The sequence below is a fragment of the Schistocerca piceifrons genome, chromosome 4 (genome assembly GCF_021461385.2).
Source record: "Schistocerca piceifrons isolate TAMUIC-IGC-003096 chromosome 4, iqSchPice1.1, whole genome shotgun sequence".
NCBI classification, from domain to species: Eukaryota; Metazoa; Arthropoda; class Insecta; order Orthoptera; family Acrididae; genus Schistocerca; species Schistocerca piceifrons.
Genome location: NC_060141.1, coordinates 127979934 through 127989834, shown reverse-complemented (window position 1 = coordinate 127989834; position 9901 = coordinate 127979934). Strand labels below are relative to the sequence as shown.

The 9901-nt window shown below is 45.2% G+C and overlaps 1 non-coding gene and 1 pseudogene across 1 annotated transcript; one reads left to right on the top strand and one right to left on the bottom strand.

The window, feature by feature from the left end:
- Positions 1 to 399: 399 nt before the first annotated feature.
- Positions 400 to 474, bottom strand: Trnat-ugu. The gene has a single exon. It is a non-coding gene; the product is annotated as a tRNA-Thr (tRNA).
- Positions 475 to 1612: 1138 nt separating this feature from the next.
- Positions 1613 to 1730, top strand: LOC124796613 (annotated as a pseudogene).
- Positions 1731 to 9901: the final 8171 nt, after the last annotated feature.

The window sequence follows — 9901 nt, the reverse complement described above, 5'->3', positions numbered from 1 at the left end:
CAATGCGTTTCAATGAATCTGGGCGAAGTGTAGAATATACCGTATTACATCATGACATTTGGAAAACATAAAAACCTTAGTAAGTCGACATGTCAAGCATAAAAATGGCATTACATAACAGCTCACGCTTAATGTAATTTGAACATGATCGGGATCCATTGAAATGTAGTGCACGGCTTGCTTAAAGCGGTAACCAAAATAGACGTTGTACTATAGCGATCTTGGCTGTTTGAAGTTTTTACTTCTTGCACTTCTGCACACGTGGAAAGGCGGCGTCGACTTTGATACGATGACAGCGTATGCCACCTGGGGGATAGTAGATATGAAATGGTAATTAAATGGACACCCTAGCTGCAAACAGGCGTTGATGTACTTCATTGGGGACATGTTGAAAATGTGTGCCCCGACCGGGACTCGAACCCGGGATCTCCTGCTTACACGGCAGACGCTTTATCCATCTGAGCCATCGCGGGCACAGAGGATAGTGCATCTGCAGGGACTTATCCCGTGCACGTTCCCCGTGAGATCCACATTCCCAACATGTCCACACCACTACATTCGTAGTGCGGCTAATAGATGAAGTACATCAACGCCTGTTTGCAGCTAGGGTGTCCATTTAATAATCATTTCATTTCTAGCAAAGCTGCATGGTCATCCACGGTAACTGTTCTACCGTCATATATAGATAGTAGATATACTGATAATTGTTTCTACGTCGACCGCCACACATAGCGTAATGGCATAGCTACTAGAGTGCCGCATGTGTCTACTCTTCAATAGCGAATACTCACAGCTGTAAGGCACATGTGGTGCATACTAGTGAGAAAATCAGGCAACAATGCCACGGAGAGGCATTCGTGCTTCCTACAGCCGAGTGAGTTTTGGAAGGCGTCAATTTGTGGCCTTACGAATGGCGTGCCGGTCCTTTCGCAGATTTGCCACACACGTTGCACTTGCTGCGCCAGTTGTGCAACGATGCCGGTGTCAGTGAACATTCTCGCACCTGCAGACGAATTTCTGGACGTCCACGGACCACAGTCACCCTCGCGGATCGTCGTGTAGTAAGGGCAGCAATGGCATATAGCACAGCTGCCACAGCTCAAATAAGAGGGCTTGTGAGCCCAGGCGTGTGAACACGGACTGCTATGTGCGGTTGTTAGCAGTGTGATACGGACATGCACATCCATAGCCCGCCTTCCACTCACGCCACACCATCAACGTGCACGGCTCGAATGTGCCGTCAGAGAACCACTTGGAAAATGGAAATGCGCGTCTTGGTCTTCAGCAGTGGAAGCAGATCCTGCTTGCAGGCAAATGGTTTTCGTTTACGCGTAAGACGCAGACCTGGTGAGCACTGTTTCATAGGATGGATTCGTCCACGACAACTGACCCTACCTTCGCGATGTGAGGTGTGATAAGCTGCAGCTCTCGTTCACCTTTGGTGTTTCAGGAGGAGCGCTAACCAGCGCACCCTACGTGCAGAACGTTGTTACACCCGTTCGTTTCGCGTTCTTACAACAGAAATATGATATGGTTTTCCAACAGGGTACTACTCGCCGGCAGAGTGCCCGTGTAACTGACATGCTGTGCAAGACGTGCAGCAACTTCCCCAGTAAGCACCATACCATGTTGAATACACCGGTTCTCGTCCCATCACCGAAGTTAAGCAACATCGGACCCGGTTAGTACTTGGATGGGTGACCGTCTGGGAACACCGGGTGCTGTTGGCTCTGTTCTATACAGTTCCCCATAGTCGTTTAATGAACAAAGTAAGAGCATACGAACTATCAGACCAATTGTGTGATTGGATTGAAGAGTTCCTTGACAACAGAACGCAGTATGTCATTCTCAATGGAGAGAAGTCTTCCGAAGTACGAGTGATTTCAGGTGTGCCGCAGGGGAGTGTCGTAGGACCGTTGCTATTCACAATATACATAAATGACCTTGTGGATAACATCGGAAGTTCACTGAGGCTTTTTGCAGATGATGCTGTGGTATATCGAGAGGTTGTAACAATGGAAAATTGTACTGACATGCAGGAAGATTTGCAGCGAATTGACGCATGGTGCAGGGAATGGCAATTGAATCTCAATGTAGACAAGTGTAATGTGCTTCGAATACACAGAAAGAAAGATCCCTTAACATTTAGCTACAATATAACAGGTCAGCAACTGCAAGCAGTTAATTCCATAAATTATCTGGGAGTAGGCATTAGGAGTGATTTAAAATGGAATGATCATATAAAGTTTATCGTTGGTAAAGCAGACGCCAGACTGAGATTCATTGGAAGAATCCTAAGGAAATGCAATCCGAAAACAAAGGAAGTAGTTTGCAGTACTCTTGTTCGCCCACTGCTTGAATACTACTCACCAGTGTGGGATCCGTACCAGATAGGGTTGATAGGCGAGATAGAGAAGATCAACGGAGAGCAGCGCGCTTCGTTACAGGATCATTTAGTAATCGCGAAAGCGTTACGGAGATGACAGGTAAACTCCAGTGGCAGACTCTGCAAGAGAGATGCTCAGTAGCTCGGTACGGGCTTTTGTTGAAGTTTCGAGAACATACCTTCACCGAGGAGTCAAGCAGTATACTGCTCCCACCTACGTATATCTCGCGAAGAGAGCATGAGGATAAAATCAGAGAGATTAGAGCCCACACAGAGGTGTACCGACAATCTTTCTTTCCACGAACAATACGAGACTGGAATAGAAGGGAGAACCGATAGAGGTACTCAAGGTACCCTCCGTCACGCACCGCACCGTCAGGTGGCTTACGGAGTATGGATGTAGATGTAGATCTCCGGACGTGTCTCCAGTCGGGCAGCTATGGGGGACGTTATGGGATGAGAAGCGGCTCCCGTGGCTCGTCAGTCAGCTGCTCGTACAGAACTACGTGGACAGGTACGCAGCATAACATATCCCAGGAGAGTATTCGCCTTCTGCATGATCAGCCTGATGCCAGGGTCAGCCACCGTGGGGGCTACATCATGTACTAAATATGGATGTTTCAGCAGGTGCTTCTGATGTGTAAGCGTAATCATTTTATGTGATGCATATGCACTGTTGCAAGAATAAATCTTGAGTAATTTTTTTCCGGTACTGAGTGTCGTAATAATGTAGGATGTTCCCCTAGTTGAGGAGTGTCAAGTGTATGAAAGACTTTTAGTAACTGCTGTATTCCACAGAGGTGAAACGTCGTCTTGCGCAGCTCCTCGGCGCTCCTCACCTGTGCAGAGCGCGACGAGCAGCGCGGCGTTGGCGGCGACGCCGACGGCGGCCACGAGCCCGGCGCCGGCCAGCAGCAGGCTCTCGTGCCACGCGACGGCGCCCTCCGCCGCCTGGCCGCCGCCCCCGCCGGGGCCCGCCTGCCGCGCCATCAGCCCGCGCACCACCTGCTGGCGCGCCGCTCCGCGCCTAGCCGCATCTGCACACCACAACACTACCTGCTACCAATGCACAAAATTTGTGCACATAAAAAGCTGATCACGTGTGGATGTAAGCGTACAGGGCGATTCATTTGCCTTTAACTATGGGTTGTATGCAACCCGCAACACCTTCAAATACCATCTGCTAGATTTTCATATACTCTAGGTCGCTAAGTGCAAACTATTAGTCCTACAGAGAAGAAAAGAACACTATTTTTTGTAGGAAATTAATATAGCTAAATTTTGTACTGGAGCACGTTTTCGCTAGAGGCCAATTTCCGAATTATTCAAGAAAAAATTACAAAAGTGACCTACAAACGAGATTTTTCTTGAATGACTGCAAAACTGTGGTCTACAGCAAAAATGTATGTAGGTACATTATTTAACCACATTATATTTCCTACGAAAATGTCCTCTGGCCGTGCACGGCTGGCGTTTATCCCATTTATTGTTTGTCATCTTCTATTGCTGTACTGCCGCCTCGTTTTCTTATTCCATTTACTGGCGTCTCTAACTTCCTGCCTTACTTGCTCGTGAGCGGCAGCAACAGCGCGTGTCGATAAGTGCACTGTCGCACCAACTCTGAAGCGACAGATAGTATTTACGGGCCGTCGTGTGTCCGGCAGTGAGTTCGAGACGGACCAGCAGTGCAGTCGGGACGCAGCAGCAGTGAAGTCGGGGGACGGAGCGCCGTTGACGCGCCGACAGCCAGTGCTCGCCGAACGCAGGCGACACACATGAACTGTCCGACTGAGGGAGATTGGAGCGGACGAGCGTTGGTTGGTCGTTCAGCTGGTCGTCTCATCGACAAACGTATACTTGGTCCTTTCACCGTTTCCGGGTCTGGGCAGTTGGTCGGTTCCCGTGGAGCAACGAGGATATCCCCGCGGCGCGTAGTTTGGCCGATGCCGCTGGTAGCGTCCACGCGCGGTCGGAGTGTGTGCTGCTGTTCCCATTGCTACGGAGTCCGAGGCTCACCGATCCTGGACACGAAGTCACCACTGTTCACATTGGGTCATTTGGATTTCGTTGTCGGCTCTTGGGACATTTCCGCGAGCAACAACGTGTGTTTTCAAGTCGGCAAAAGCCACCCTGCGGTGGAGTTCAGCTGTACTTGGTTATTTTGAATCGAAGTGCACCAGCGGAATCTTCTGCATTGTGGCCGTTAACGTTCCGGTTACCTGCCCTGGCCGTTAACGTAAATTCAGGCAGTGTGTTTTCCTGATCGTTTTGTCGCTGTCCAGCACGGTGCGTAGTTTGACATCTCAAAGTATAATTGGTTGTGGGAGCCAGTACCTTCTACGTTGGTCCATTGAACTCCCTGTTGTTTGCTGGTCGGGTGGAGTGGAAGTTATCTTGTCGGTGGGTCCGTTGACTGTCTGTCGGTTGGGTTGTCGTCGGATCGAGAGTGGTTGGGACGACTGCCTGTCTCACCTAAGCGAGCGTTAGTGTTGAAATTCCAGACCGACCCTCGGGAACTTCTGGGCGCCGTTGGGTGTACTGCCTATTCTTATTTGTTCTTGTTGTTCGTATTTGTATGGCTTCTAGCCGATTTTTAAATTAAGTTTGTTTTACCCTTAAGGCGTAAGATTGTTTGGGCCTTCAGCCTAATTTAAAGAACTGTTCTGAGGTAAGGCCTTTGACCTTTTAAAAATTTATTTGGTTTGAGTCTTAAGTGATGGGCCATCAGCCGATTTTTCAATTAAAGTTATTTTGCTCTTAAGGTGAGAGATTGTTTGGGCCTTCAGCCTAACTGAAAGAACTGAATTAAGATAAGGCCTTCTGCCTTTTACATTTCTGATTTTGGTTTGCGTCTTAAGTTATTGGCTTTTAGCCCAATTCAAATTAAAATGGTCTTGTCCTTATGGCATGAGATTGTATGACGCAATCTGCCGGTACTTAAATTCCAAAAATTAATGCTGTTTTTTTTTAATTTCTTGGCTTTTGTATAGTTTGGTCAAATAAATAAAGTTGTATGTTCGAGTGCAACTGACAGCCGCTTATTTTGGCCCCTGAGCGTTTAGCAGGGCGTCTCAGTCCTTTCATTTTATGAAAATCTCGCAACTGGTTTTTGAAGGCAATGTGGGCTGCACAAAGCCCAAAGGGAAGGACATCTGAATCACCCTGTATGTATACATTACTGTAAAACTAAGATAATTGGTAAATCCTGGAACTAACCGGTGAAACCTAGGATTTACCATTTCGGTGTGGTAAAAGTGCGAAATTTCTTATTATATGCATAGATTTCGAACTTTACCAAGAGACATTTGTAAATCTTAGGATTTAACAATGCAGACTGATAAAAGCTGGATCGAAGGCTCTCGACTTCGTCGTGCAGGTTCAGACAAGTTTCATTGCTGCCAATTTTGTGTTCAAATAAGTTTCTCTGTTGCCAATTATGAGTTCTCAGTCCGTTTACCGCTGTGTAGTTTCAGTCAGTGTCGAGCATCGTGCGTACGGCCATCTTTGCGACTCGTTTTAGAGGTGTTTCTTCTGCAGCTTTGCAGCAGAATGAGTGATGTTATGCGTAGCAGATTTTAAGTGAATCAGTGAATGAGAAGAAGAACAACAATTTTTATGTAACTGCTGAGCAATATAAGTGAAGTGAAAAATGCAAAAATCGTTTCCAATAAGAATGTTCACTACAGGCGTTTGAAGCGATATGATGTTCTCAACATCGGAGGTGAAGAGAAACTCATAGCGTCGGTGTCTGCTGGAAAAGAAGAAATTAGCTATTACTTTCATTTTGATGAACTGTTTAACGTACTATATGAGACCCACGTTGCTAGAGGCCACGGTGGTCGAATACGAATGATTGTGGAGCTGAAATGAAAATGGAAGTGAGCGTTTGGCGTCATTGGCCGGAAGGCCCCTTACGTGGCAGGTCCGGCCGCCTTGGTGCAGGTCTTATTACATTCGACGCCACATGGGGCGACCTACGCGCCGGATGAGGATGAAATGTTAATGAAAGCAACACAACACCCAGTCCCTGAGCGGAGAAAATCCGCGCCTTAGCCGGGAATCGATCCCGGGCCCCTCAGCTATCGTGGCTGACATTGTGGAACTGCATCGTAAGTACAAGAATGCGGCTGCTCAAGCAATCGTTACTTATTTAAGATTATGTGAACCATGTGAGAAAAAGCAAAAAACATTGAAAGGGGGTATTATACTGAAACCTATCATACGCAGTGAAATGAATACACGATACCAAATTGACTTAGTCGATATGCAGGCAAACCCAGACAATAAGTGGAAGTTCTTCCTTGTACACCGAGATCGTGTGTCAAAATTTGTTATCCTCCGCGCACTAACTTCGAAAAGGGCTTATGAAGTAGCATATCATCTTTTGGGCATTTTTGCCACCTTTGGATCCCCTGCTATCCTCCATCCCGATAATGGTAGAGAGTTTAGTAACCAAGTCATTCAAAGTTTATGTGAGTTGTGGAGTGTTCACGGAAGGCACAGTCAGTCTCAAGGATCAGTCGAAAGAGCAAATCGAGATATCGAACATATGTTATCAGCTTGGATGGAAGCAAATGAAACTTCAGAATGGTCTGAAAGGCTGCGGCTTCTGCAAGCAATGAAAAATAGGGCTTGTCATGAAGGGATCAGATGTTCTCGATGTGAAGCCATGTTTGGGTTCCAAGGAAAATGGGATGTTCCCCGTAATTTAATAAAAATTATAAGCACTGAAGCAGACTTTGAAAAATGCTAAACACCGCTTCCACTGACTCACAGGAAATTGAAAATGACGGCAAAGGGATTGATGACAGTGAATAAAGTAATGGAACAAAAAGAAATGAGATAGAAAGTGAGGCTGCAGCAGGTGAGGTAGCACCAGAGACACAGGATTCGAGGACAGTTAACGAGACACCGGCACCAGCTGATGGTTGTGATGAGACGCTGGCAACTTCCAACAGTGTTAATAAAGTGAAACGGATTCGAGAAGCTGCAAAGAAGGTCTTCAATTTCTGGCAAAGAAAATGAAAGCAGCCTCATGTAACAAAATTTCAAAACCTTCAGTTGGACAGAATGTGAGAATTAAAGCACCGGATGTAAACAGGGCAAAAATTGATGCAAAATCTATAACAGCAGTAGTGATGAATTTTGTCAACTTGGTACCAAAGCTGGTAAACTGCACTTATTGTACGCTAGGAACGAATTCACACTGTGCAAGGAAAATTTTTCAACGTCGAAGAAATAGCAAAAGAAGAAACTAGTCTATGGGAAGTGGTTGTCAAACCATATTTTGTTGGAGGACAAGGGCTCAAAAAGTGCAATTGCTTAAAAAGGTGTTCAACTAAAAACTGATTGTGTAAATCGTCTTCCATATTATGTAATTTGAAATGTTTCAATAGTCAGCCTTGTAATAAAAATTAACATTCACAAGGTAACACTTTTTACAACATTTTTCACTGATATGGAATATTTCTCATTATAATAACATTGGAATGCAAGAATGTTTAAAATACGAGTGCATAAATTTACAATAAATACAATCTAATTAAATAAATACGGTTTTACCAGTTGGTATGGGTACATCCTAAGATTCACCAACGTTTCTTGGTAAAAGTTCGAAATCTATGCATTATAACAAGAAATTTCGGACTTTTACCATACCGTGATGGTAAGTCTTAGGTTTCACCAGTTAGTTCTAGTATTTACCAATCATCTTACTTTTACAGTAATATTTGTAGAGGGTGGTCTGAAACGTCTGAAGAGTTTGTGTATTGAAGGGTAGGCTGTGTTGGATAATAACTGTTAAAAAAATGCGATACATTCTGCCGTTTTCGAGTTAATTAGCGCTGAAGTGTGGTTGCGCATGCAAATTCAAACTCCCCGCCAGAGACCGTGTTTGCTGAAAATATTCTTTGCTCGGTTTCATAAAATCTAACAAGATAATGATACAAAAATTGGACGAGGGACGGCAGTAAGGATCGAACCTGAGCCAAACACTGAGCAGTATCGTGAGCTGTCGTCTCTGCAATGAGAACAACTGATGCCAGTGGTATCTGGCTGATCACTTGAATTTGCACGCACAACAGCCTCATTGGCTAACGTCAGTGCTACTTAACTCTGAAACGGCGCAAAGTATAGAATTTTTTCTTGACAATTATTTCTCAGCACCATCTACCCTCACAACTTCTTCATGCTGTTTCTGACCACCCTATACAGCTGCGTCTGCTAACCAGGAGGGCTGCACACAACATATCCCGGTAACTTCTTAGAGTGATTTTCAACAAGAATGAGTGTTCCTAAGTGAAGAAAGAAACTTTAGACGGGAATAAGGTACTTCAATTTTCCTTTCATGCAACACCTGCCTGGACTAGAGGCAAGATACAAGATATGCATATGGAACAGGGTGCCTGCACCCTGCTCCTCTCAGGGGTGGACCCATAGAAAAGACACCTGGAGTCGATGGGAAGCATCAGCGAACATTTTGTCTCGAACTAAAGTTTTCATAATTACGTGAAGTATCACTCCCAGACATTTCGTCCTATATAAAGGGTGTAATATATACTCACTTCACTGTGTTAGCTATTTTTTTCTTTTTGTCTAATAATCTTCTCACAATCACATCACATAATTTACTACCTGATTTTTCTGCTTGGTCGTAACTCCACCGCGAAGTGGACTACACCTCTTACTGTAGGCTGTCTGTTTTGCGCCCACACATCCGCACAGATGCCTGGTCTAATACCCAGGGAAAAATAAATATTAAGGGCTTGCTCTGTACTAACCGACCTAAAACTGTGCTACTCATAATAGCTACAATTATTAATCTTCAAATGAAGTAATACCGATATAACATTATCCAGTACAGTGATCAGTTACCAATAGAAATATCTGCACTTACACACCTAACACCTCGTATATATATATATATATAACGTGATTCACCTGCCCCTACCGATGTCGTCTTGGGCAACCCTCATACTTAGCATCCAATAACTACGTGCGAGATTTGCATATTCTCTCGCTATCTACTGGCATACTAATAATCCTACAGAAAATAATCAGAACTTTTCTGTAGGAAACGTTTCCGCTGGAAGTCGTTGACTGCCAGGTGGGATGACTGATACAGCGCACACTCAGCCCTGTGAGGGCAACTGGGGAGCTTCTCCACCAATTCGTAGCGGTTTCAAGGTCAAGAAACTCGAGAACGTTCGGGAAAGCGGTGTGCTGGCCACATGTCCCTCTACACACCCGATGACGCCATTGGCAGAGGATGACACTGCAGTCGATCGGGCCTGATTGGCTCGCCATGTCGAGAGCCCTGAGCTATACGTTTGACTTACCTTTAGGTAGCCGCAGTGGATGACTTTTTAAGACGTTAATTCAGGAGAACTTGAGGACCAAAATCTTTAGAGACGATTCGATCACGAACAACTCTCATAGGAAATGAATAGCTCTGTTAGATGTTTGACAAATGTGCCGTCCAGAATCAACCAACAATACCGTTTATCTGTCTAAAGA